Raw genomic sequence first — 25,920 nt, 5'->3', positions numbered from 1 at the left:
CATAAAGAAATATGAGCAATGGTAACATTGCCACTCTGAAAATATTTATTTTTAAGCAACATATACAGTAGGCAACAACGGACAGGTTTGGCAATGGCATTCCACACAAAAATAGGCTTAACAATAAAGGAATCAGTGGGCTTAATAGCCTAAAGAATATACAGGCTAAGCATCCACGTTTTAAATTCCTCAATTTTTTTCTGTTCATGCTGCTGCTGCGTCTCTACAAAATAAAATTTCACTGACAGCGTGACGTGAAATTAAAAAAATCCTATTAGACCTACTTTGAATGACAAAACGAATTTATTTGATTAGCAATATTTACTTTATAGGCTTTTACACTTAAATTTACTTTATAGACTTGATATGCTACAACCATTTAAAACTTGCTCAGGTTTTGCTTGCTTCCGCCTGTTCGCGTACACTGTAAAATTCTTGTAGATTCTCGTAGGATCTTGTCGGATGGCAAGATCCATTGCTCATATTTCTTTATGATATAAGGCTTCGGTTTAAGGTGACATTTGTTAGGCATGCAGAATATTTGTCCCTCTTTTAAATTGGAGCGAGCGTGAAGCGATATGACTGGAGCGGGAGGAAATTTCAGCGGAGTGAGGAGCGGTGTTGAGCGGAGCGGCTTAGTGGGAATTAGAACGGAGAAGCGGGCGGAGCCAACAGCCTCGTGAGCTCCACTCCGCTCACATGCTCTGAGACAAAGCCTCATTAATAATTTAGCCATACTAAGCTGCTTATATTGTGGGCGTAAATAAATGTCCGTATAGCACAGAAAAGGTGGCGCACCACCAAATTTTGCGCCTGTCATCTGAAGCCCTAGTGATTATTGCGCATGCGCGATTTAATCGTGATTTGATATCGTTCAGCCCTAGTTGTGATACCCATTTCTGTGCAGCTCCTGGTACCCCTCACTCTCCTGTAGGCCACTGGTGCTGGATGTACAGTATATTTGCATAGCATGACACAGTACTGTTTTTGACTTAGTTTATTTTTTTGATCCACCATGATTGTGATGAATAAGGCAAGAGAACAAAAACCACAGAAATAGCTCTTGCATGCTAACCAGGGACCAGGTGGGATGGTTCAGCCTCTATGGATTAGGTAGAGAATGTATTAGCCGGGAGAAAAATGCTAGAAAACCAATTTTATTTTATCTTTTAAAGCCTGGGCTCTTCAAAAAGATAATTTGGACCTTAGGTATCTCTTCAATTGAGATTTCTTTGCATAAGACTGTATAAGAACAATCACACTGCTCAGACCAATTAGCATACAGCAAGCCAGAAAAACAAAATGTGGTAAAGACTAATGTCAGTGCCATACCATCCTCGATCGTGGTGGGTTTCTAAAAATTAAGCTTAATGAAAATCTTAATATTAAATGAGCAAAGTGATTTGATTTGTTCTATCGCAAGTTGTGGTCTAAAAGCAATGAGGCCACCAGCCATTATATCTGCTTTAGCAGAAATACACTCCTTCCGTCATTAAGACAGCTTTCACCTTTTCATCCCTGCTAAATAATTATGTTACACAGTCTAACTTCATAATCTGTGTTTGGTGACAGGTGCCAAGCATTTCATACACTTTTATATCAGAGGTGGTTCTCAGCACAGTTCTTTTGTTATTAAGAGCTGAACTACAATACAACTCACATAAAAAGAGAAAAGGCAATGTTGGCCTGAGTCTTCTTATTATGGTGGTTTAGTAAAATACAGCAGCTGAATGCCCAAATGCGTTCAAATGAGAGTACATTAAAATAGGGAAGATATGGGCCACCCATTTTGTACTTGTGTGCCACCCAAATGGGCTTGCAATCTGGGAAGAGGTGGAGACACATTGACTTAACACTCTAGGTTGTAAATTGAACACTATAAGAGTTAATAAATATGAACACTGTAAAAACAACACTCACTGCACACTGTAAAGTGTTAAAGGTAACACTGAATGGTGTGGACACATATAGACACCATGCAGTGTTAATTTAACACTGGCACATTTGCTGTGTAGTACTGTTTCAGTTGTGATTTTTTTTTGACTGCTAATACATACAGTCAAAGTAAAAAGTATGTGAACCCTTTGGACTTATCTGGTTTTCTGCATGAGTTGGTCATAAAAAGTGATCTGATCCTCATCTAAGTCACAGGTACTGGTATACACAATGAGCTTAAGTGAATAATTCACAAAAAATTCTACTCTTTCATGTCTTTATTATACAGACACATTCAACGTTCACAGTGGTAGTGGAAAAAGTAAGTGAACCTTTGGATTTAATAATCCAAAAGGTTGACCCTCCTTTGGCAGCAATGACCTCAACCAGGCGCTTCCTGTAACTGCAGGTCAGACCTGCACATCATGTGGGGGGAATATTAGCCCATTCTTCCCTGCAGAACTGTCTTAACTCTTCCATATTCTTTAGTTGTCTCCTGTGTATGGCTCTCTGCAATTCATTCCACAGCATCTCAATAGGACTGAAATCTGGGCTCTGACTAGGCCACTCCAGAGGCGGATTTTGTTCTTCTGAAAGCATTGTGCTGTGGAATTGCTGCAATGTTTTTGGTCATTGTCCTGTTCCATCACCCAGCCTCTTCTCAACTTCAGTTGATGAACAGTCATCTTCACATCATCCTGGATAATTTATTGATAAACTTGGGAATTCATTTTCCCCTCAATGATGGCAATCTGTCCAGGTCCTGACACAGCAAAGCAGGCCCAACTCATGATGTTCCATCCACCATACTTTACTGTAGGGATGATGTTTTGATGTTGATACTGTATGCAGGTGCCCTTTTTACGCCAAATGAAGTTCTGCTTGTTCCTCCCAAATAGTTCAATTTTGGTTTCATCACTCCAGAAAACATTTCCCAGGACCATTGTGGAGTGTCCAGGTGCTCTACTGCAACCTTCAGGTATGCAGCAATGTTCTCTTTGACCGCAGTGGCTTCCTCCTTGGTGTCCTCCCATGGACTCCTTTCTTCTTCAGTGTGTTGCATATTGTTGAATCATGAACACAGATGTTAACCGGCTCTAATGACTTCCTCATGTCATTCGCTGTCACTCTAGGATTCTTCTTTACCTCATCGATGACTTTGCATTGTGCTCTTGGGGTCGTCTTGGCGGGGAACCCACTTCTAGGCAGAGTAGCCATAATACTAAATTGTCCTCATTTATAGACAACTTGCCTAACAGTAGACTGATGAATACCTAAAATATCTGAGATGACTTTGTAACCCTTTCCAGCTTTATGTAAATTAATAATTCTTGATCATAGCTCTTTTGTGCGAGGCATGATTCCCATCTGTATATGCTTCTATCCAAAGCTCAAATTCAAACTTTTCAGTGTTTTTCATCAATCAAAGTAATCCTAGGCCACACCTCTGACCTCTTTTCATTAAATGGACTCCAGGTTTGCTAACTTCTGACTGCAATAAGCTTTTTAAAAAGTCATTAGCTTAGGGTTCACTTACTTTTTCCAACCTTCAGTTTCACATTTTGAATTAATTATTCAATATGATCAAAAATTCTCTGAAAATATGTGTATCTTTAGTTATAAGAGACTGTGTCTGTTCATTATTGTGACTTACATGGAGAAACGACCATGTTTTATATGGGAATTACACATGAATATAGTAAATTCCAACGGGTTCACAAACTTTTTACTTTGACTGTACTTACTACTCAGATAAATAGCTGTAAACATTTTCATTGGCTGCCTAAGACTTTTGCACGGCACTGTACCTGTCCCTCCAGGAATGGACACCAGGCTGAACACTGGATACACACCATAGGAAATTTTATTATTATTAGTTGCATCATTACATTAATTTTATTGTCTCCTGTTATTGCGCACATTTTTGCCTACACATAACCTATCCTATTCACATAATCAATGGTATCAAAAGTGAATTTATTCATTGTCCTATTCAGGGTTGCAGGGGGTCCGGAGCCTATTCCAGAGGCTATGGGTGCTAGTCAGGGAACAACCCAGGATGGGACGCTGGCCCATTGCAGGGCACAATCACACACCATTCACACACACATGCACACCTATGGACAGTTTGGTAACTCCAAGCCTCAGCATGTTTTTGGACTATGGGGGGAAATCGGAGTACTCAGAGGAAATCTCATGATGACATGGGGAGAACGTGCAAACTCCACACACATACTGTAGAGCCATGAAGACTGTGAGGCAACAGTGATAACCACTGCACCACCATGTGGCCCCTCAAACGAGAATCGCTTCAGGAAATGTTTAAACAGACTCTCTACCAGCAGTCATACACTGTAAAAAAAGATACACCACATCTAATTAGTAAAATTAAGGCAACAGATTACAAACGATATAATTAAGTAAATATAACTATGTATGGTTTTAAGTAAAAAATAAATAAAATAAGATATTTTATAACTATAGAAACTGGAAATTTGAGACCCTTCCCGTTGATGTAGAGTCCCAGCTGGCATTCGACCGACCTTAAACGTTTAAATGTGGTTGAAATAATGTCAGTTTATAAAAAAACATTCATTCAACGTCAAAACAACGTTGAATACCAAATGGTTGAAATGGTGTTGTTAACTAACTATGGATTCAACATAGAAATATAAATAAAATTTGAGTTGTACGTCAAATCAACATTATTTTTACAACCAGAGGATGCAGAGGATAGGGTTAGATGGAGGCAAATGATTCGCTGTGGCAACACCTGAAAGGGAACAGCCGAAAGACAAAGAAGAAGAAATAATAAAATAGAAGGATTGGTGCTGACCTAAAGTAAAAATTGCATTGTAATCCTATGTAATTTTTATAATAAATATTTTTATTTCTTTTTTTTTATGTTCTTCTTGTTGAGGTATGTGAATATTTTTTTTTATATGACATATGACACATACTGTTGTTGACAATATAAAAGCATAAAAAAAGCCCTTTTTTACTGAGAGCAATACAAGGACTTGATTGCAGGACGGCGGTTGTCCATCACACAATGGCAGTGACTAGAACTGGATTTTATTGGCTCTGACGGTCCCAGACAATTGCGCATGCGCGAAGTGGGTCTGCGTCTTCATCTTCAGGCTAGAAGATTCTCTGACAGTGGACCGTTTTGGACGGAATCTGGCGGTAACTAGAACTTTCCTAAATACATTTTGAGTGTGCCTGACTCTGGCCCACATATTAATACGTATTGTGTGTATGGTCAGACGTTTAACCGCCAACCGAACGTTCTGTGTGTGCGCATGTGGGCAGAAGTTAATTTAACCGCGAAGCGCTGTGTCCGTGTGTGTGACTTAACTATATTTTGTGGACAAATTTGTACCCAAAAGTGAGATAAACCTGTCAAAAACTCCCTTTGGGGACGTCCTCATTTGTAAAACAGGTAATAAACTAAACAAAGTTTTTTTTTTTTTTTTCAGACGTGGTGTTCAGCTCATTTGATACAACAACAAAAATAAATGAACACATGGCCAAATATTTAAAATATGCACCAGAGAGGATGGGTGGCGGTGGCAGAAAAATGGAAAAATAACTAGCCATGTTCAATGTGGCCCAGTGTTTGGGCTGTTCTAGTTCAACAAGTGTTTGTGTAAAATGTTTTACGTAATAAAGCATGTTTCTTTAATCAGTGAAATGTCTTTATTAATCTTCTTCCTGGTCTTGCTTTTACCAATTGGCTTTGTCCTAGCTGACTCTGCATGTCCACTAACTCGTTTATGTATCCATTTCAAGGTGTTTGTTCTGTTGAAAACATCAGTACTTTAGTGAAAACAGTTTAACAAAATAAACTGTTGAAAAGCAGGACTTTAGTGACGTTGAAATTTTAACGTTGATTGGATTTGCAAAATCTAAACTAAAATCAATATTGATTCAATGTTGGCAAATTCACCTATGTTGACAAACGTGACGTTGGAATGACGTTGCTATTTCAACGTTGATTAGATTTGCAAAATCTAAACAAAATCCAACGGTTATCCAACACTGACACCTGACGTTGATTCAACGCTGACTCCACGTTAAAATGCCAGCTGGGGTGGTTGGCCGTCTGTTTTATTCCTCCTGAAGACCACAATCAGCTCCTTGGTCTTTGCGGTGTTAAGGATCAAGCTGTTGTCCCTGCACCACCTGGACAGCTGCTCCACCTCATCCCTGTAAGCCGACTCCTCCCCCCTGGAGATAAGTCCAACCACCGAGGTGTCATCTGCAAACTTTACTATAGTATTGCTGGGGTGGGCGGGGGTGCAGTCATAGGTGTACAATGTATATAACAGGGGGCTCAGCACACAGCCCTGTGGGGAGCCAGTGCTTAGGCTGAGAGCTGTGGAGGTGTGTGGGCCTACTCTGACCCTCTGGGAGCGACCTGACAGGAAGTCCAGAATCCAATAGCACATGGATGGTGAAAGGCCCAGGACTGTCAGTTTGAACACCAATTTTTGGGGCAATATGGTGTTAAAAGCTGAGCTAAAATCCACAAAGAGAAGCCTCGCGTAGCTCCCGCACTGCTCTAGGTGGGTCAGGGTAGCATGGAGAGCTGTAGCGATCGTGTCCTCTGTGGATCTGTTGGCCCTGTATGCAAATTGGTACTTGTCCATAACTGGTGGCAGACTGGCAATTATATGACTCCACACGAGCTTCTCAAAACACTTCATAATAATTGGAGTGAATGCCACTGGACGGTAGTCATTTAAACTGGTTATTCTGGGTTTTTTGGGTAGTGGGACTATGACAGAGGACTTCAGGCAGGGTGGTACGGTAGACTAGAATAAGGAGTGATTGAGGATATTTGTAAAGACCGCTGCCAACTGGTCTGCACAGTCTTTCAACAATCGTCCAGTCACCCCGTCAGGTCCTGGGGCTTTCCTCATATTCACTGCTCTCAGTGTACGCCTCACATCATGCTCCTCCAGTGTTAGTGTGTTGCCGTTGCTGGTGGGTGGGTATAATGGATTTTCCTTGGAGTACACGTCGAAGCGGGCAAAGAAGTTGTATAACTCCTCTGACAGTGAAGCTTTACCCTCTGCAGCAGATAGGTTGCTGGACCACTGACATGCTGAACCCCCCGCCACACCTGCCTGGTGTTGTTACTGCTTAGTTGGTCCTCTATCCTCTTCCTGTATGCTGCCTTAGCCTCTTTAATGCCCCTTTTCAGGTTGGCTCTGGCAGCACTAGCCTCATCCGGGATGAATGAATGAAGCCAGGTTTCTGTAATTAACAGAATGCAGCTGTCCCTGATGATTTTGGTCATTACAATCCGCAGTTCCAGCTCATCCATCTTGTCTGCGAGGGACCCCGCGTTAGCGAGAAAGATGCTAGGAAGCAGTGGTTTATGTGGCTTCCTATGTAGCCTCGCTAGCGCCCCGGCTCTGCAGCTCCGCTTTTGCTTCCTCTCCCTGCGCCGCTGCCGCCTCCTGTTCGCCGGGATGATCAACCACGGAGCGCGCGGAGTTCTAGCTATGTCCGCCGGAATGTTATGTGAACAGAGAAACTCAGCTGTAACCCGTTCCTCGCTCCAGAAGCCTATCCTTAGGAGATCTTGTCGGCTGTACACCGAAGAGCACCGAGCTGCTGCGTCTCTGCGCGCCGCCATATTGGAATCCTGCATATCAAGACTGTACACAGCAAAATTTAAAATTCGCTTTACTGGATGGACAGTTGGATGCATTTTTTGTTTAAATTTTTGATTTATTAAGTAACCTGTCACATAATCTCAATTCTGTAACCTGACATTATTAACAACTATAAAATATTCGGAAGCCATTTCTTCTTCTTATGGTTCTTGTTGACACTCCAAACAGGTCAGCTATTTAATGGAGCTATAGGGCTCCATTATATCCGCTGTCTAGGTCCCAATAGCTTAGCTTCACTTAGCTGCATGTGTACCTATTAAGCCCCAGATATGACATCTGGAAAATAAACAATAAATTGTGGCCAAACTATACTAACTATACTAATTTATGACAAGAATAAATAAAATGTGGCCACAGTAAATTCATTGGTGGTAACGACATAGCTATCACATGCAGCGTGTGGCTCAGTGGGCTAAGCCTGTGTACCTGTAATCATAAGGTCGCCGGTTCAAACCCAGCTTCAGCACATCTGTGGCTCCTTGAGCAAGGCCCTTAATTCCCAGCTCCCTGGGTGCCGGTACAGGTGGCTGCTTTTCGCGGACAGCATGCTCCACGAAGAGCAAGTTGAGGGAGGCATAAAAAGAATTTCCCCATGCGGGACAATAAAAGGATTGACTATAAGTTTCAGATGTTTGGTGGCCACCTATTGATATGCTGTGGCCACAAAATATCTGTATCAAGCACATGGTCCAATCTTCCCTCTGTAGACTTGTGTATAAAGGCATAACTGAGATTTAATTTAGCCTTGGAATGACTTAAAAAATATTCACAAAACTCTGACATTACATGGAATCATTCTTAGTGACAGGCATTGAATAGAGTATTGAACTCTACAACTTTTACTATCTGCCTCTGCCTGCTGCCGCTGTTGAGACTGAGACTGAGCCTAAGTTTGTGTCTATGCTGTCTGCTGATCACCTGTCTGCTCTCTTTTCTGCTTCCTGTCCTGAGCTCCACTCACTGGGTATCCAGATCGCTGCTGGTCGGCCTTCTTCACCTGCAGTTCTACACCCATATTTCAAATGCCGCCACAAATTGTCTGTGCAAGATGACTTCATTTTCCGAGGCTTAAGACTCATTGAGCCTGTCACACTGCATCACACCTTGGTTAGCCTGGCTGAAGAAGGTCACTAAGGCGTCATAAGAACCAAACAGTGCCTCCATGAAGTTTCCTGGTGGCCAGGTATAGATGAATTTGTGAACACACAGATTAAGAGCTGCTAACTGTGCCAGTCTTCAGACAACTCTGCTGCTCCCTCTGTTGTGCCCTATAACCAGCTAACTTTCCATCAGAGCCTTGGGAAAAGCTAGACATTGGTGTGCCGTTTTGCCCTCACACTGGTCCACTACCACACCCAGATAGCAAAATCTTTCTGGCTCGGATGTGGCCCACATCACGCATGATCATCTGGCCCACATACCGCATGGAATGACGGCGATTGAGCGGACCGCTCTCGGTTGCCGCATCAGGTTAACATCTGGGCCAGAGCAGGGCCTGATGTTAGCCACGAGTGGCCAGGCTCTGTCTGAGATCTGGCCATATTATGGCCCATTATCAGTTTCTGAACCTCACAGATGTTAACCTCGTAAGAGCTACTTTTCAACAGGAACTGTATACACTCCCTGATCAGGCTTCAAATGTGTTTAGAAATAACAAAAGTCCGATGTCTTCAAGGATTTTGAATTTGAGGAAAAAAACAAAAAACAAAACAACATCCGTGGGTTTCTGGTGCTGGGTGGGTACTGTCGTTTTGAGGTGGACACACCCTTTACATTTACAGCATTTAGCAGACACTTGTATCCAGAATAACTTCCATTTTCAATTTGGGGTTAAGGGTCTTGCAAATGAATCCAGCTTCAGTCATGAAAAATAATGAATGTAGTGAATTACTATATTCTCAAATTACTTTTTGTAGTTTTGCGAACAACATCATTTATTAAACAAACAAATCTGAATTGGCAGAATGAAAAATTAAAAATGAAAATAAACTATTATTTAAGAAATATTCCTTGGAACAACAACCTGTGGAAAACTGTGAATTTACAATATTTTCCTTGAGACTTGAAGGAACAGTCCGTAAACGGAAAATGTGCCGGTAATTTTCTGCCAGTACATTTTCCGTTTTTTGACTGTTTTTTTTTTTACAGTGTATACCTTTGCTAGAAGTGGGCCGGAGCCGCAAGCCATATAACAATTTTTTAATAAAGTATTTAACATGTGGTCCATCTCTGTTTTGTGACATTTGGGCCACATTTGTCTAATCACAAGTGGGCCACTTTTACGATACATCCGTTTGCCGGTGCCGGAACCGGGCCAGCAGTGCCACACATTTGCCCGAAGTGGCCCACATCCGCATGCTATCTGGGCAGTAAGTGGCCAGAGGTCACATTCACATTCTCTGCTACCATTGCTTCGTAATTCAGTGTTCAGCTGGTAATCTGTGAACTGCTGTATTTGATAATGGACCTCAATTAATTTGTATAGAATTCGCTCTGCACTGGAGGTGACTCCATTCCCTAGCTGACTCCTCATGAAGAATTTGTTCTGGCACTTGCTGGACAGTCTTGGATGTTCTGAAGCCTTCTTCACCACAACTGAACCTGTCACCTTGAAGTTCTTGATGATTCTGTAAATGGTTCTTTCTGGTGCTGTATTCTTAGCAGCAATTTCCTTTCATATGAGGGCATTTTTATGCAAAGTGATGATGGCTGCAGGTGTTTCTTTGGAGGTAACCATTGCTAACACAAGCACACAAAACAATTCAATTCACTTCTGCCCTCCTTTTATAGCAATCAGTCTGGTCTTATAATTCAATCAGAATGATAGAGTGATTTCAGCTTGTACTTATTCACACTTTGCCCTGTGCTGGTGATTTGAGTATACTGAAATGATCTTAGCTGAATATTTTGTGCCAGGGCCAAAATACAGTGAAAATTGGGCTTTTCTGATAAAATGAACTTTTTATGATAATGAAGCTTTTTGCAATTAATCAATATGCATCTAATCACTTTGTACAACAATCCAGAAACAATGTGAATTGCCACCACAAAAACTGAAGCAGCAAACCCCACATTTGTGTCACTACCAATACTTTTGGCCACGACTTTAGGCTGGCTTCAGGACTATGTGAATAAAGTACACTCTTTGGTTACCCTGGCATGATTAACGCTGTGCAAAGAAAACTGGACATCGGTGGGCCCGGGAGGGGAGGCATATTGGGTCTGTTATGTCTGTTATGTCCTTAGGCAAGAAGATATCGTTCTGAATACTATGTGTAGCAGCCTGAACGTAGTTCGTTTCACAGGCCCTGAAGACCTTGGAGAGATGGGCATCAGGGAGAAGGAGGGGAAGCCACCTGCAGGGAGGGGTTTGAAGCTGCCCCTTCTGGTGCACATGAAGTTGTAGTTATAATGAGGAAAAACCAGAATTGGGAAACAACCTGTTTCTTGTTTTGATGATAAGATCAGGAAGATGAAAAAATGGCCCATTAGATTTTCCTTAGTATGATTGCAAAGGGGTGTGACAGTGGTGCAGTGGTTAGCACTGTCACCTCCCACCTCTATGACCAGCGTTTGAGTCTCCACCAGGTATAGGTAGTGGCTGAGGTCAATTTTATTATCCATCTGATACAACTACTGCTGTTGTTAAGATTCAATGGGGTGCTAATTTTAAAATGAACACTAATCTGCTTATTTATGAACAAAGTAAGGCATTAAATTAACACTTAGGAGAATGTGGTTTGTAGATGTAATTCCTTGAACAGTCTGCTGCTGTCTGTCAACCCTACTGCTGCTGTCTGTCCACAAAGGGGATTAAGGCCCCTGAGTGGGCAAAGTATTAAGTATTATCCATCATTCCTAGCACAATGCGAGGCAGCAGGTTTCACGCCCACATGGGCGGGACCAACCACCAGCAGCAATTAACCAATTGCGCCCCTTTTTAAGGCAGAAACACCGGAGATCCGGTGCGAAGTATTGTTGCCATTTCAATGAGCTGTACCGAGCAGTTAATTTGTCTTTTGTCTTCCCTACTCGTCCTGCCTGCTGTGTCCTGCCCTGCCGTGCTGCCTGCCCTTCCTGCCCGCTCCGTCCTGCCCTGCTGCCCCGTCGATCCTGTCTCCCCGATCCTGTCATCGTCCTGTCTCCCGTCATCGTGTAGGATTGATCTCCCCGGTGAACGACTTCTGCCTGCCCCTCGTCGACTCTATCGGACTGCCCTTACCACTTTGTTACCCTCGGTGTCTTCAATAATCCTGCTGGCCACTGCATTTCAGGGTCTGCCTCATCAATTCTGTCGGAGCATCACAGCAGGTAAGAGGAAATTGCTTTTTTTTCTTCTTCTTTAAAGTGAGAGGGGAGGGGGGGGGGGGTGTAGATGATTCCCTGACTGAGAGGGGCCCTTTAGGAACATCCCTACATGTCATGGCTCTTCATGGATTCAGCAAGATGCTTGTCAGTCACTCTACCACGCCAGTAAGGAACAGCATTGTCATTTATGAAGATGTGTACAGGTAAAATGACTTTTTTAGGGTGGAACCCAAAGTTGGCTCATTAGGAGTGACAATCAAGAAAGACTGTTCAGGGATCTAGAACTTACAAAAATAATGCTTATGGTTACTAGAGCTTCTAGGACTTGATTGAACAATCCCTTGAATAATCAGCACGGCTTCTTGCTTTATATCCTGAATGGGAGAGGGGAAAACAACATCATTAGGGTCATCAGGTGGGCACCCTCCATCTTCAGTGTTTCACTGATTTAACCCCACGACACGTCCGGAGGGTTCAGCAGCAACACCTAGCGTCCCAGGTATGCTCCCCTCTGTCTTTACCCCTCAACGGTCATCTCGTCGCCCAATTTGAGTCCTTTCTCTTGATCCACAGCCAGTTGCTACTTCGGTCCACAGCCTCTGAGAGTGACTTCACTGCCTGCCGAAGGGCCTGTCCTTTCACCCCCATCCTCTTCAGGAACCAGGTTGTAGTTTTGGCAACGAACCCTCTGCACCCAACTTCTACTGGGAACACTTTAGTACGCCATTTGCGTTGTTCTGTCTGGGCAGCTAATTCAGCGTACTTCAAACTTTTCTGCTCGTATGCCTCTTCAACAGCAGTTCCAGGATATACAAAAGTTTCTGAGAAGTTGACCACATAATGATGTCTAGCCTGAGGGTAGTTGTCACTATCTTGTCAGTGTTTTTGGTGGACATTCGCCTGTTCTCACAAAACGGGTGGTGTTTGAGAATCCATGTATCAGAGGAGGGAGGGCATAAGTGATGTTTCTCCTTTCTTCCAGGATGTTACCCAGCTGACGCAGGACCTGGTTATGCCTCCAGGTGTAACGGCCTTGGGACAGGCTGGTCTTACAACCGGTCATGATGTGCCTCAATGTTGCTGGTGTTTGGCAAAGTGCACATGTAGGGTCATCTCCTCTCCACTATAGTGGAGATTTTTGGAGTTGGAAGAACATCATAGGCGGCTCTGATGATGAAGCTGAGTCTGCTTCCTTCCATTTCCCAAAAATTTCTCCAGATGAGTTTACGATGTTCTAGGTTTTCCCACCTGGTCCACTGTCCCTGTTTAGCCTGTGATACTGCCTTTGCACCTCTTTCTGGCTTCTCTTGGCGCCGAACTTCCTCCACCACCAGTTTCCATCTCTCAGTGGGTGTAGCCTTGTGCCAAGTTGGTCGACTTGCACCTAATCCAAGTCCTGTTCTTCCCTGTTGCACTTGCCCTACGATGTCTCAATGCCTAAGAACAGATTTTGCTCGCTCCAGAGTCAATTTCCTCCCAGTTGCTAGTCTGGGTGCAGCTGCTCGTATTGCTGCATCATTAGACTCAGACAGAGTCATGTCCAATCTCACTTTAGTACATTTATATTCTTCAGTGATGCTGCAGACTGGCAGTTCCAAAGCATTACGTCCGTACAAGCCGATAGTGCTGAGGCATTGTGGGAGGCCAAGCCATTTCTTGATATATGAGCTGATGGTTCTCTCCAGTTTCTCGACTTCGGTGATTGAGACCTCGTAGATTGTTAGGGGCCACATCAGGCGGGGGAGAAGTCCAAACTGCAGACACCACAGTTTCAGCTTGCCAGAAAGTGGGGTCTTGTCTATGGTGATAAGGCCTTTGATGGTTTCCTCCCTTATTTGATTGCTCTGATCTGAGTCTTTAAGACTTTGATTGTACCATCGTCCCAGGCTCTTGACTGGCTGCTCTGACACCAATGGAATGGATGTGTCACCAATGTAGAATCTCTGGTCTACGAGTTTTCCTCTGATGATGGATATAAAGTTGTTCCTGTGGACTACGAGACCAGATTAGAGTTGATCGAGGGACAGAATTTTATCTGACATTATTCGTCCAGGAAAAGCTGGCAAGACACAGATACAATCTCCAAAGTAGGGCTGCACGATTTTGAGAAAAAACCTAATTGCGGTTTTTCTGACAAATATTGCGATTGCGATGCGATTTTTGATTTTTGCTTTCGATACTTTTAAGTGCATAAAACCTAAAATTATGAATAAAATATGTTGTTACTTTTACGACACAGAGGGTTAAATTAACTAAATACATAGTGATTGATGTAATGAGATTGTTTGATGCTTCGTGATTATTAAATACCTGAACCTAAATACCAAAGAATAAGAAGACATAATGGAAATTAACTTAACCACGTGGCTTCGTCTTCATCCACACTTTTTGTGCATGCATCATATTGCTGTCGGTGGTGATTTTTAAGATGCTGGTATAGATTGGTAGTGTTTCCTCTGGATCGGGCCACGGCACGTCGACATATTTTACATTTAGCACTCTTTTGCTCCATGTTGTTCTTCGCGAATCCAAAATAAGTCCAAACAGCTGAAGTACCACCCTTCTTGTTAACCAAGTGCTCCCCCGCTTCCTCTCCCGTCACCGAAGAAGTGCCTTCGGCCATTTCTGTGCAGTTACAAGCTTTTTCTATTGGCACAATTCGAGGTACACGTTGTGTGTTAGCTGCTTTGCTGCTGACAGAAAGCCGGTGCACTGCATACAACCTTGTTTCCATTGCCATTTCTAATTGGCCAGCAAGCCAGGAACGCGAGATTCGACCATTTTGATTGGCTAATAGGTTTGTCACTCAAATGTCAGAGGCGGGGGAAAAACCTCAGACTCCTGAGGTTAGGTTATTGCGGGAGTTAAAACCTCAATATCGATGCGATAAAGGTTAATCGTGCAGCCCTACTCCAAAGGTAGCCCTACATTCAGCCACCATCTACAAGTAATGTGTTGATAAAACTGAATTCTTCTTTCTTGTGATTATGGCCTATTTGTAATCATGACTCACATTATTCTTAAAACATGCACTGAACTATGTGAGGAACTGAACCTGGAGGACAATATATCCTTGTATTGTGTTAGCACGTCATTGTACACAGCCTGCACTGTCACTTTGTGTTGTTTTTTTCTGAGACTGACTCAGTGTTGAGAAAGATTCCTCAAAGCATCAGAAACGCCCAACGATGATTAACCTGTTTATCAGGGCCTGATGAACTGGATTCCTAACATTCATAAAATAGTGACACCCCACAATGACAACATGCAAACTCCACACATGTGACCCAGGCAGAGACTCAAACCCAGGTCCCAGAGGTGTGTGGCAACAGTGCTAACCACTGCACCACCATGCCTCCCCTCTGGCTGTATTCACTTCTGTTGATAAACCCCTTTTGTCTGAGAACCATCAGTGGATTGTCACCCTCATTTCCTTGCCAGCATCATGCCCCACGTCTGTGACAAGTACAGTATAATAGAAATTCTCCTCCACAGGGATCAGTAAAGTTTTTGTTTTTATTATTCTATCTCTATTTTAAATTGGAGCTGTGAAGTGTGGATAAATGGGTTAGAGTGATGTGTCTGTGTGGAAAATCGCTGGTTCAAATCTATCCCTGTTGGGCTCCTGGGCAATGCACTTAACCTCCTAATTGTTCCAGGGAATGTCTGACCCTGTCTTGTCAAATACGCATCTCAATTTGGATAAAAGTGCCTACGAAAAAAATTAAAATGGAATTGTTTGATTAAGTTTAATAATTTTCAAGAATCTGTCTGTACCATAGCTCTTGGGTGGGTGGCATTGTGATTCAGTGGAAAGCACTGTCATCTCACACCAACAGGGTTGAGGGTTTGGACCAAACAACTGTGAAAAGGATGAAGACACTGAAGACAGAATTGATGCTTTTTGTGACCCCAGTAAACCAGCCTTTACCTTATGGTTATCTGTCCATCCATCTGTCCATCCATCTGTCCATCCATCCATTTCCTGAAACTACTTTTCCTATTCAGGGTGGCAGGGGGTCCGGAGCCTATTGTGGAGGCCACAGGTACAAGGCAGGGAACAACCCAGGATGGGGGCCAACCAGTGCAGGTCACACTCCCACCTATGGGCAATTTGGTAAGTTCAGTTAGTCTCAGCATGTTTTTGGACTGGGGGGGGGGGGGGGAACTGGAGTACCTGGAGGAAACCCCAGAACAACACAGTAACTCCACACACATGGAATCCTGGCAGAGACTCAAAACCTGGTCCCAGAGGTATGAGGCCACAGTGCTAATCACTGCCCCCCCCCTTCATGTGGTTATATTTTAATCTTTTTCTTTTCTGTGACTCATGTTTCCTGTAACATGAAACGCGAAACTCCATGCCAAATTTACTTTGAATATTTTAATGATTTACATTATGTATGTATGCCTTACTTTTTGCAAGAGCGCACAAAATCAAATCCTAGTTTCTAGCTTGCTTCAGAATAATGAACATAAAAATGTAAGGCATGTTATGGAGGCAAACTGGTTTTATGTCTTTTTAGTGTATTGGTTTGTGTTGAGGAGGAGGGAATTCTTTACTGTGACACAATATGGTAGCGACAAAACCAGTGTATCTACATTTATCTTTTAATAAAAATGAAAATGAAAGTACAAGGAACACTTAATTCATCGGTCTGAAGGAACTGACTTAAGTGGATTTTCAGTCCAAGAGGTAAGTGTGAAACCCCATAATCTAATTCTCTCTTATTTTGATTATAATACACCATAAAGTGAGCATATAATTATATTTATTATCATGTCATATGCATGCACTGTTAATTGTAACTGTTTTGTTTGTCTGGTACAGAAAACATCTGTTTATTAATCCAGTAAAGTGACTAGTTGGCAGAAGAAAGTATGGCAAACTTTTGTGATGACTTTGGCGCACCATTTGAATCTCAATTGGAGCGTGACGTAAGGGGAGATAGGAGGAGGTACATCATGTACCATGGTACCACCCTGACAGCTGCATATCATATTAAAAATCATGGATTTCAGCGGTCCAGCGATGGCATGCTTGGACCTGGAGTCTATGTCAGTTGGACCTATCAGAAGGCCAGAGTCTACCCAATAATTCTACCCTTCAACGAGCAGCGAGCTGTACTCAAGCTGAGGGTTCGAGTAGGAAAAGAAATGAAAATCAACCAGCAGGGACACCCCCTCCAAAAAACCTGGCATCAGCATGGATATGACTCAGCCTGGGTGCCACCCAACTGCGGAATGGTTCCTAGCGGCTTGGAGGAATATTGTGTTTGGGATCCCAGCAGGATCGAAGTTTTGTCTATAATCCCAGTATGATAATTTTCTCTTTTGGAACACAAATGTAATTTTAGAATTGTTAATCTAATTTTATTACTCATATTTATTCTATATCACTTCCTTCTTTTTAACAATTTAAGGAATGCATTTTTCTTTAAAACTCAGTACATATAGTACCAGCCCATTGCAGGGCACACTCATACACCACTTACAATAATGGACAATTTGGTGACCCCAATTCACCATGGCATGATTTTGGACTGTGGGGGAACCTGGAATACTCAGAGGAAACCCCATGATGACACAGAGAGAACATGCAAACTCCACATACATGGAACCCTGGGGGAGACGTGAACCCAGGTCCTAACAGCGTGAGGTGACAGTGCTAACTACCGTGCCACCCCCCACAAAAACATTTCAAAACCGAATTTGTATATCAAAATAAGTATATTTCATGTTAGCTTGTAATGGTTAATGTCAAGCATTCCTTTCATTATTATCCTTATATATGGTTACAAATAATCTTAAATTACATGCTTCGTACCCATACTATTTTACTGCTCTGTAATGTTCTTATGATATATACCTAAATTCATTCAGTAAGGCACATTCATATAACAGCTCGACATAACTTTCTGTAACCTAAACTATCAATTAATTGATACTCACACACCATTCACTCACACACACACACGCACACCAACAGGCAATATGGTAACTCCAATTAACCTCATCGTGTTTTTGGACTGTGGGGGAAAACCTGAGTACCTGGAGGAAACCCTATGATGACATGGGGAGAACATGCAAACTCCACACTCATGGAATCATGGGGGAGACTTGAGGCAACAAAAATCACATCAAAAGTCAGTGGCATATTGTTAAACGGTATTTAAGCGGCACGTTTTAGAGTGCATGATGCTTGTAATTGACACAGATACATGCAGGGAAGTGCAGTAATGGTATTTTGTTCTTTTATTTCATTTATATACAATTTATTATAGAGCAAAACTGCTTCTTTCATACTGTTTAATGAAACATCAAAAGAAAAATATACATATATTAAGTAAAGAACAATCCATATCATTAAAAAAAATCTATCATTACCACAATTAAACATATACTGTAATTGAAAGGACATTTGGATTGCTGAATATGCATTTCAGATATTTTGTTAAGTGAAGTGGAACATTATTTGTGGCATGTTGTATGTTGCATATCATTGCCATGCGTGATGGACTCCTGTAGGACATTAATAAGGACACATTAGAGGACTTTAGAAGGCATGATGCTGAACTGCATGCACTGATACCAACAACAGAGTGGACATTAGTAGCAGCACAGGCAAGGAGGGATCAGCTAGCAGAAGAGCTGAATCATATGTAGCTTGGTAAGGAATCTAAGTTGTGAGATGTAGAAAAATAACAGCCCTATTGCCTTTTATTTGTAGAATGTAAAACACCTTAAAAACTGTAGGTTGTGCTTTGTTTGAACAAAGATTGTACTTTTATTTACATTTTGCAAGCTACAGAACCAAAATTAAAAACACACAAGCATAATTAAGTCCACGTTCCCAGCCACAGCCTACACTAATAGGAAGACTATTCCATACTTTAACTTCACACTGTGTAAAGAAGTGTTTTATCCACAATCACATTCTTTGACTAATAAACCGAAAACACTGTCTTCCTGCTTGGCTCTTGTTTAACCCCTACAGAATGGTACAGTATCTGCATTACTGCCGATGCCGCACCGATTGTGTGAGTAAACACGAAAGACAGACACTGAGGCAGATCAGTAAAGTAAGCGTGATCATTTTCAAATGCTAATGCCAGTATCACAATTGGGCGGAGCTTAATTTGGCTCCGTTTATGACATCATAAGCTGGAGGGGGGCGTATCCATTATTCTGATTGGTCAAGAGGTTATGTCCATATATGGTATCATGCATGCTTATGCCATGTGTTGCTGATGGGGGGGCATATGGTTTGGGAGATAAGGGTTGCTGTTAACCTTTAATAGAATAAAAATACATTACATGTATTTATTAATGTGTTATTTTTAATTACATTTTAAGGAATTATACAACATATAGCAAGATGAATGTAAGCGCATACACGTCTAGCGGGGGGTCCGGCTGCCACCACCTGTTGTTAGTAGATACAAGCGTCCCCGGCACTTTTTGTATTTTAAAATAAGAAAGCACTTAAACTCATTATAGTTAACCAACATGTTAAAAGAAGAAAAACTTTACCAGTGTTAGGTTGAAGAAAGCATTTTGTGAAATGCTTGTGAAATGAACGAGTCCCACAGCGCTGCTACATGCGACCAGCTTGTTTGAACAATGTTGGGCGAAATGATCTTTCGAGACGATTCAAAGCTTGTGCAGGCGCACTCACGCAGACATTCCATTTCAAAATGGCGACACCAATGGCCTGTTATTTCAAATAAACCCCTTTAACCATAACGTTTTTTAAGTAATGAAACACTTTTCGGCCAATGTGTTATTTTAAATAAAGCACCCTAAGCATTTCAACAACAAGAATCAAGGAATAACGTGGGCAATTCTTGTTAAAATGAGCGCATGGCATTCAGCCTGTAGTGCTTGTGCATAGAGCCACGATCCACACACACCACTATCAGTTATTGAAAACAGTTGAGGCAACTAGTTTTCTGAATATTAAAGTGTGTATAAAATAAGTAAATAAGTAAATGTGTGCAAAATAAGTATAAAATGTATTATAAAGCATATAGCCAACGATAATTAATAAAGAATCTAAGCAAAATACTCCACACACACCCCGGCCTATAGCTGGTAGAAATGGCGCTATCCTGCGGCCTACAAGATAAAAGCATATGGCACCAAATTGAAATCAATAGTCTTTAAAACAATAAAATACATTACATGAATTTATTAATGCGATATTTTAAATATGTTTTAAGGCATAATAAAACTTTTTACAATAATTTTAACCGGGTCACTGGACACATGAAGCTTTTCTAACTTGAGAGGAAAGAGGGTCTTTTTAAATGGTAAAATCAGTAGTTGTGTATTGTTAACGGGGTATTTCACTATTTTATAATGGTAAAAAGCCATCCTGTTTTTAGGGGGGATTTATACGTATTGCATGTCTAGACATGTAGGTCAGCTAATGTGGGGAACGGGGTGTCGGCACAAGAGCTTTTGGAGTCGTGAGCGATAAGCCCATGAGAAGGAAGCATCAATGAAACAAAATGGCCGCCGGTTGACAAATTGTTGCAGGGTGCCTACAGAGTGACTATAATATTTCGCTTATCCGCTGGTCCTGGGTGTGAGAAGCACACAGCCAGCAGCCCCCCATCCTAGCAGAAAGCACATTAACTCTAATTGTTAATCTGGCTTATTCGTAAATAGTATAAAATAATCTATTTTTAATTTGCTAACTTTTGGTTAGAAACTCAGAATGTGACAGAATCTGAGTTTCTAACCAAAAGTTCAGTTTACTCAGAAATCTCTATGCATAATGTTGACTCTTTTTTTTTGAAGTTGACGCAACTGCAGATTTTTTAGAGTGCAGCATGTGTTTATATACACAGGTTCAGGTGATGGATGGCAAACCGAAGAAATGGCCGCACATGTTGATAAGCTTGTCAGCGGGGGATTTACAGAGCCTACATAAACGGAGGAAGAGACCGATGGCGGAAGCATGAGGCAGCTACACGCGGTGAAATTTATTTATTATAGGAACAGTGGTACACTCTAAAAAAAAATTTATTTGGGTCTACTGAAAAAGGTGTGTTAACTAATTTCCATTGATCTTTTTAAGTTGTCCCAATTTAACTGTCTCAATTCAGTATTATTAAGTAATTGTTACTAAACTATCATTATTACACCAAAAGAAATCATTAAATACACTGAAAGCTATATTAAGTTGAATCAACTTGATATTCAGTGGACACTATTTGAATTTTCATATTGGTTGTATTTAATGCATTGTTAGTTACACCATTAAATCAAGTACAATAAAAATGTTTTTCCTTCTATATCCAAAAGCTAAATTAAGTAATACCTACTTAATATTAATTCAATATTCATTGAAATATTAAGCTACTTCATCATTCAAATAAAGTTGCTCTACCTTAATTTTTTTGTTGTTTTCTACTCAGAAATGTCCACGCAAATAGTTAACACACTTTCTTTAGTATTAGTACCTTGTTTTACTTAAGTCAGGGGAAATAAAAAACAAGAACCACATTTCACAATTCAACATTTTAAAAAATGTTAAATAATAATAATCATCGTCATCACTTCATTAATCCCCATGGGGAAATTGTCTTTTACGTCTCCCTCAACTTGCTCTTTGTAAGTAAGTTGTCTGTGAAGGGCAGCCACTCATGGCTGCGCCCAGGGAGTTGAGGGTTAAGGGCCTTGCTCAAGGACCCACAGACATGCTGAGGCTGGGTTTAGACTGTTTCAGACTGTTGGAAAATGTGGATTGTGCATTGTCCAGAGTGCCTGAAAATGTTGCATGGTGTTATTCTTGCTGGCAACCGTTGAATGATGAATTGCTGCGCAAAATAAAGAACATTAAATTTATAGAAGGAATACTGGAGTGTGACGATTAACTTTTGCCGCCAAATAAAATCAACCTAATCATCATTGACGATCTTATGGAAAAAAACTGCGACAATAACGAATAAGTCGAATAAGTCGAAAAAGCTTTTACCAAGTACACGCATCACAGAAATCTAAGTGTCAACAAAATCTTTTCTAGAAGCTTTCGAAGACGCCAAAAAAGTTCCTTATGGGTACCTGCTCGTGGATTTAAAAGCCGTGACACCCGAGGACTGTAGGCTCAGATCAGGAATGCTTCCACCCGAGTGGCCGGCCGCTTACGTGCTCAAGAAAAAATATGATGTCTGCACGTATAAAATGAAAATGGAGTACCCTGAAAGCTTTTTTTGACAGTAACGCTAGAAAGAGTAAGAAAATTTTAAAGACAGCATCTCCGGGTTTGCTGAACATTCTTTGTGAAATAGCTTTGAATGAACATCCCGTTAACCAAAGCACAGATTGTAACACTAAAAAAGCAAAAGAGAGGAATTAAACTACTGGCAAACAAATGGGCATCATTAAAAAGAAAGAAGAAGGCTCTCTCAGCCACCTTCGGGGTAGTCTGACATGCCTTGACATTTTTAAATATTTCACCTATCTAAAAAACATTTATCCCGAAGTGTTACATTTGCTTTTATTCAGCACAAACTCAGCACCAATAATCTGAGACCACTTAAAATGTAATTATTCTATTTTTTGTTAAAATCAACTTTAAACATATATTTTTAAAAAACCTATTTCAGACATGCTGAGAAATTGTAAAAATTACATTATAAATATTTCTAGCCAAGACTTTTGAGCTCCAAAGCTTATAGACACAGGGGTTGGCTACACATAGGTGAAAGAAACATTCTGAAATTTTATGTGGTTTGATTACTAAAGTGTTAGAACTTTAGAGTGACACTCTTTTTCTCAAAGTCAGTGGCCTATACAATGAATATTGATGAGATAGGTGTCCCCACACCTGTAGTAGTTTGCATACTGTCAATGGCCCATCAGTCTGGAATGTCACTGCACCCCACACCCATCACTTTGGAAAGGCAGTTTGAAATGCAAGAAAAGTAGCAACAATAAAATCCCTTTCACAGTTTATTGGTAGATGGAATGAAAACTGTAGAAATATAGAAAGCGATAAATATGATGCAGTGACTATTATTAACACTCGGGACGAGGGCATCGTCGACCGCGTATCTTTCTCATGTATTTCAGTTTATATCTCGCTGAAATCATTATGTAGAATCATGAAAAAAAACACTGACTAAATCCGTAATCTGTCTTCTTTTCAAAATTTCCATTGTCAGAAGTATTAAAGTTTTTAAAATTAGGTTAAATAGGCAAAACACTGAACCATGTCACCTTTCTTTGTTTTACCTGCATCAGGGGCATATAGTACTACTCTTACCTGAAGATCGCTATTCATGTTCTAAATAGACTGGTTTGAACCAGCAACCTTGCAATTAAAGGCACACAGGCTTAGCCCACTGAGCCATTAACACAGATATGAGATTTGCTGCTGAAAGTGGCAACATTGGCGCAAAGCTTCAGCGGCAGAGACGTATCCGTGTGCCATGTTGTAGCTGATCAGTATAAACACTACTTCAATCACAATGGGCGTATTCACATATTTCTTTACCCAATACCAACTCATTGCTCATTTATAATTTTGTTAAACACAAAATGTCTTTCCATTGTTATGATCGTTGTTGTAGGATCACACATGCACATATCACAGGGCCTAAATTCCAGGTGGCCTGAGACAAGGCCGAGCCTGGTACGAGAGGCACCAAAGGGGGGTTACACACACAAACACACACACACAGATAACCAGGGAGGCTAGCACTCCAACTTTTATTGCCCAAAGATTTAGGGACCTACAGACAAGCAGAGTGGAATTCACGGACAGGGGTCCCTCGACTTGGCACCCAACCCCCTCCACATACACTCTGCCTTACATTTCACTCACCCAACAGACAAACACCCTAAAGGAAGTTTCATTTAAGTTTGGCTTTTGTATACCCTGTATATTGATTTACTCACGACTACTAGTCTCAATATACAGATACGTTATGTTTGTATGTGTCCTAACTTTTAGAGAGTCTTCTGTGTTAAAAACCCCCCCTTCTCTTCCAACATTCCTTTGTGGTCCTTATCTGATCTTGGTGGACAGTCACCAAGTTTCTTTGTTTCTACCATGCTATGTTAAAAGAACTGAATTAAGGTGTATCTTATCCATTCTGGAGAAGATGAATTGGCACAAGCCACACAAAACAAAATATGTTGTTTCCAGATGTGCAACTTATATTGATATTACCACAAACTAACGGCCACGCCTATCTATGGATAAGATGTGCTGTTTGTAATAGGAATATTCGATGTAATATCCGCACAAAGTGTTACATCTGTTGAGGTGCAACCCAAAACACCTGTATCCTATACTGATGTGAATCAGTCACATAGATACAATAATTAATTGTTTAATCAATTAATGCAGATGGTATGAGGTATGTACCTGTGAAGCTGGTATGGCATGTTTGGTATCAATCTGATTGTTAATCACCCCTGATTCCAAATCTGGTCAGTGATTACCATAAAAGTGGATGTATCAAAAGTTATAACAGCTTAATGAAAATCATCAGTAAAGGTAGAATCAGGCGGGCCATAAATCTCAAAAGGACTGATACAGACCCCCTTCCGAAAGCCCGCCAAATGGATGGCCAGCCATTGGGCCAGGAGTCGAATTCCTGGTCATCCCTATTCATGAACTTTAGACCATAAAAATCTAGCACCTCAGAACAAAGGGGAGCAGAGAACAACCAGCAGCAGAGCAGAACAACCGCCAGCCGGCGCAGAGAAATCCATCCGCCCGAAGGAGAACATCAGCCCGGGAGAAGAGAAACCCACAAGAAGCCCTCCGGTGAAGGCCCAGCTGAACAGAGAACAGCACCCAAGACAAAGCTTCACCAGGAGAGAGAATCTAAAGGGACTCCACTCCACTGCTCCAAACGCCGTGCCTTCCTGAGTGCCATCAGCTCAGCAGCTCTGCCATCAACTGCCAAGACCCCCCCCCCCCCCCACTCTTCAACCAAGTAAACCAACTTCCTTTCATTCTAACAACTTAAGCTGTTCTGTTTAACCTGCTATAAGACTTTAGGGTCGTGTTTCCACAAACTATGCTTGCTTTGCAGAACAGTATTTCCCATTTAAGGTTACTCATTTAAATCCGGTCATTGCATTTTCATAATTACATTGTTTGTTTTATTCCGTTATTTCGTGTTTGTTGTTTGTGTTAGGTGTAATGTCTGTCTTATGTCAGTTGTAGTGTTAGCTAGGAATAAATGCATGTCTTTTACACAACTTTAGCCTCCGTCATTGTGTGTCTCATAATAAGTTCCTGCCATTGTGCGATCTTGCTACACTCTCTGAACCTCAAACTCGCCTGAAACATCGCGATTCTCTCTCTCATTGGCCGTGAGGGGAGCTTCGCTACCAATCGTGTACATTACCTGGTGATGCAGCTCGCTGGACGAGCCTTCTAACCCAGGTTACTAAGCGATACTGGTAATTAGTGAATCCCATTTAGGTCTCACATTAACAGACTCACAGGGATACCGCAATTGAGTTTGGAGGAGCCGACCATTCGGCATAACAATTGATTAATAATCAGCATTAAATAATAATTAATTAAACTTTAATTAATTCAAACATATTGGTGGAGAATATTAAAATTTATTTGAGCTATTAATTCCTACATTGTCAAGAGGGTTCACTGTATCAAACAACTCTTGTAAGTCCTCTTCATTCAAAGGGGAAAATGAATAGTTCATATGCAAAGGTGTTGATGCTGGGTTCATGATGGATGTGGAGTTTCTCTCTTCACTAGCAACAACTGGATTGTTAAGAAACAAAAGATGTCTATCCACTGTGTTAAGCTGAACTGGCATGATGTTCCCTTCAGAGGAGTTTGAATGATTGTTAAATGCATCTTTAAACTCATCCATTGTGCGATTTTAACCTTGGAATATATACAAAATGCAGAGAAAATAAATCTGTTTCATTTTCTACATTCAAAGCCTCCATTGTCTCCAGCTCATAAAAATGGGAGCGTAAACATGACTGC

At 41.3% G+C, this 25,920-nt stretch overlaps 1 long non-coding RNA gene across 1 annotated transcript; it reads left to right on the top strand.

Annotated features, from left to right (window-relative positions):
- Positions 1–4,861: 4,861 nt before the first annotated feature.
- Positions 4,862–5,620, top strand: LOC140582458 (uncharacterized). Its single transcript, XR_011985429.1, has 2 exons — positions 4,862–5,121; positions 5,415–5,620. It is a non-coding gene; the product is annotated as an uncharacterized lncRNA (long non-coding RNA).
- The last annotated feature ends 20,300 nt before the right edge of the window (positions 5,621–25,920 follow it).

The sequence above is a fragment of the Paramormyrops kingsleyae genome, chromosome 24 (genome assembly GCF_048594095.1).
Source record: "Paramormyrops kingsleyae isolate MSU_618 chromosome 24, PKINGS_0.4, whole genome shotgun sequence".
NCBI lineage: Eukaryota > Metazoa > Chordata > Actinopteri > Osteoglossiformes > Mormyridae > Paramormyrops > Paramormyrops kingsleyae.
This window is presented reverse-complemented; position numbering and strand designations above follow the sequence as displayed.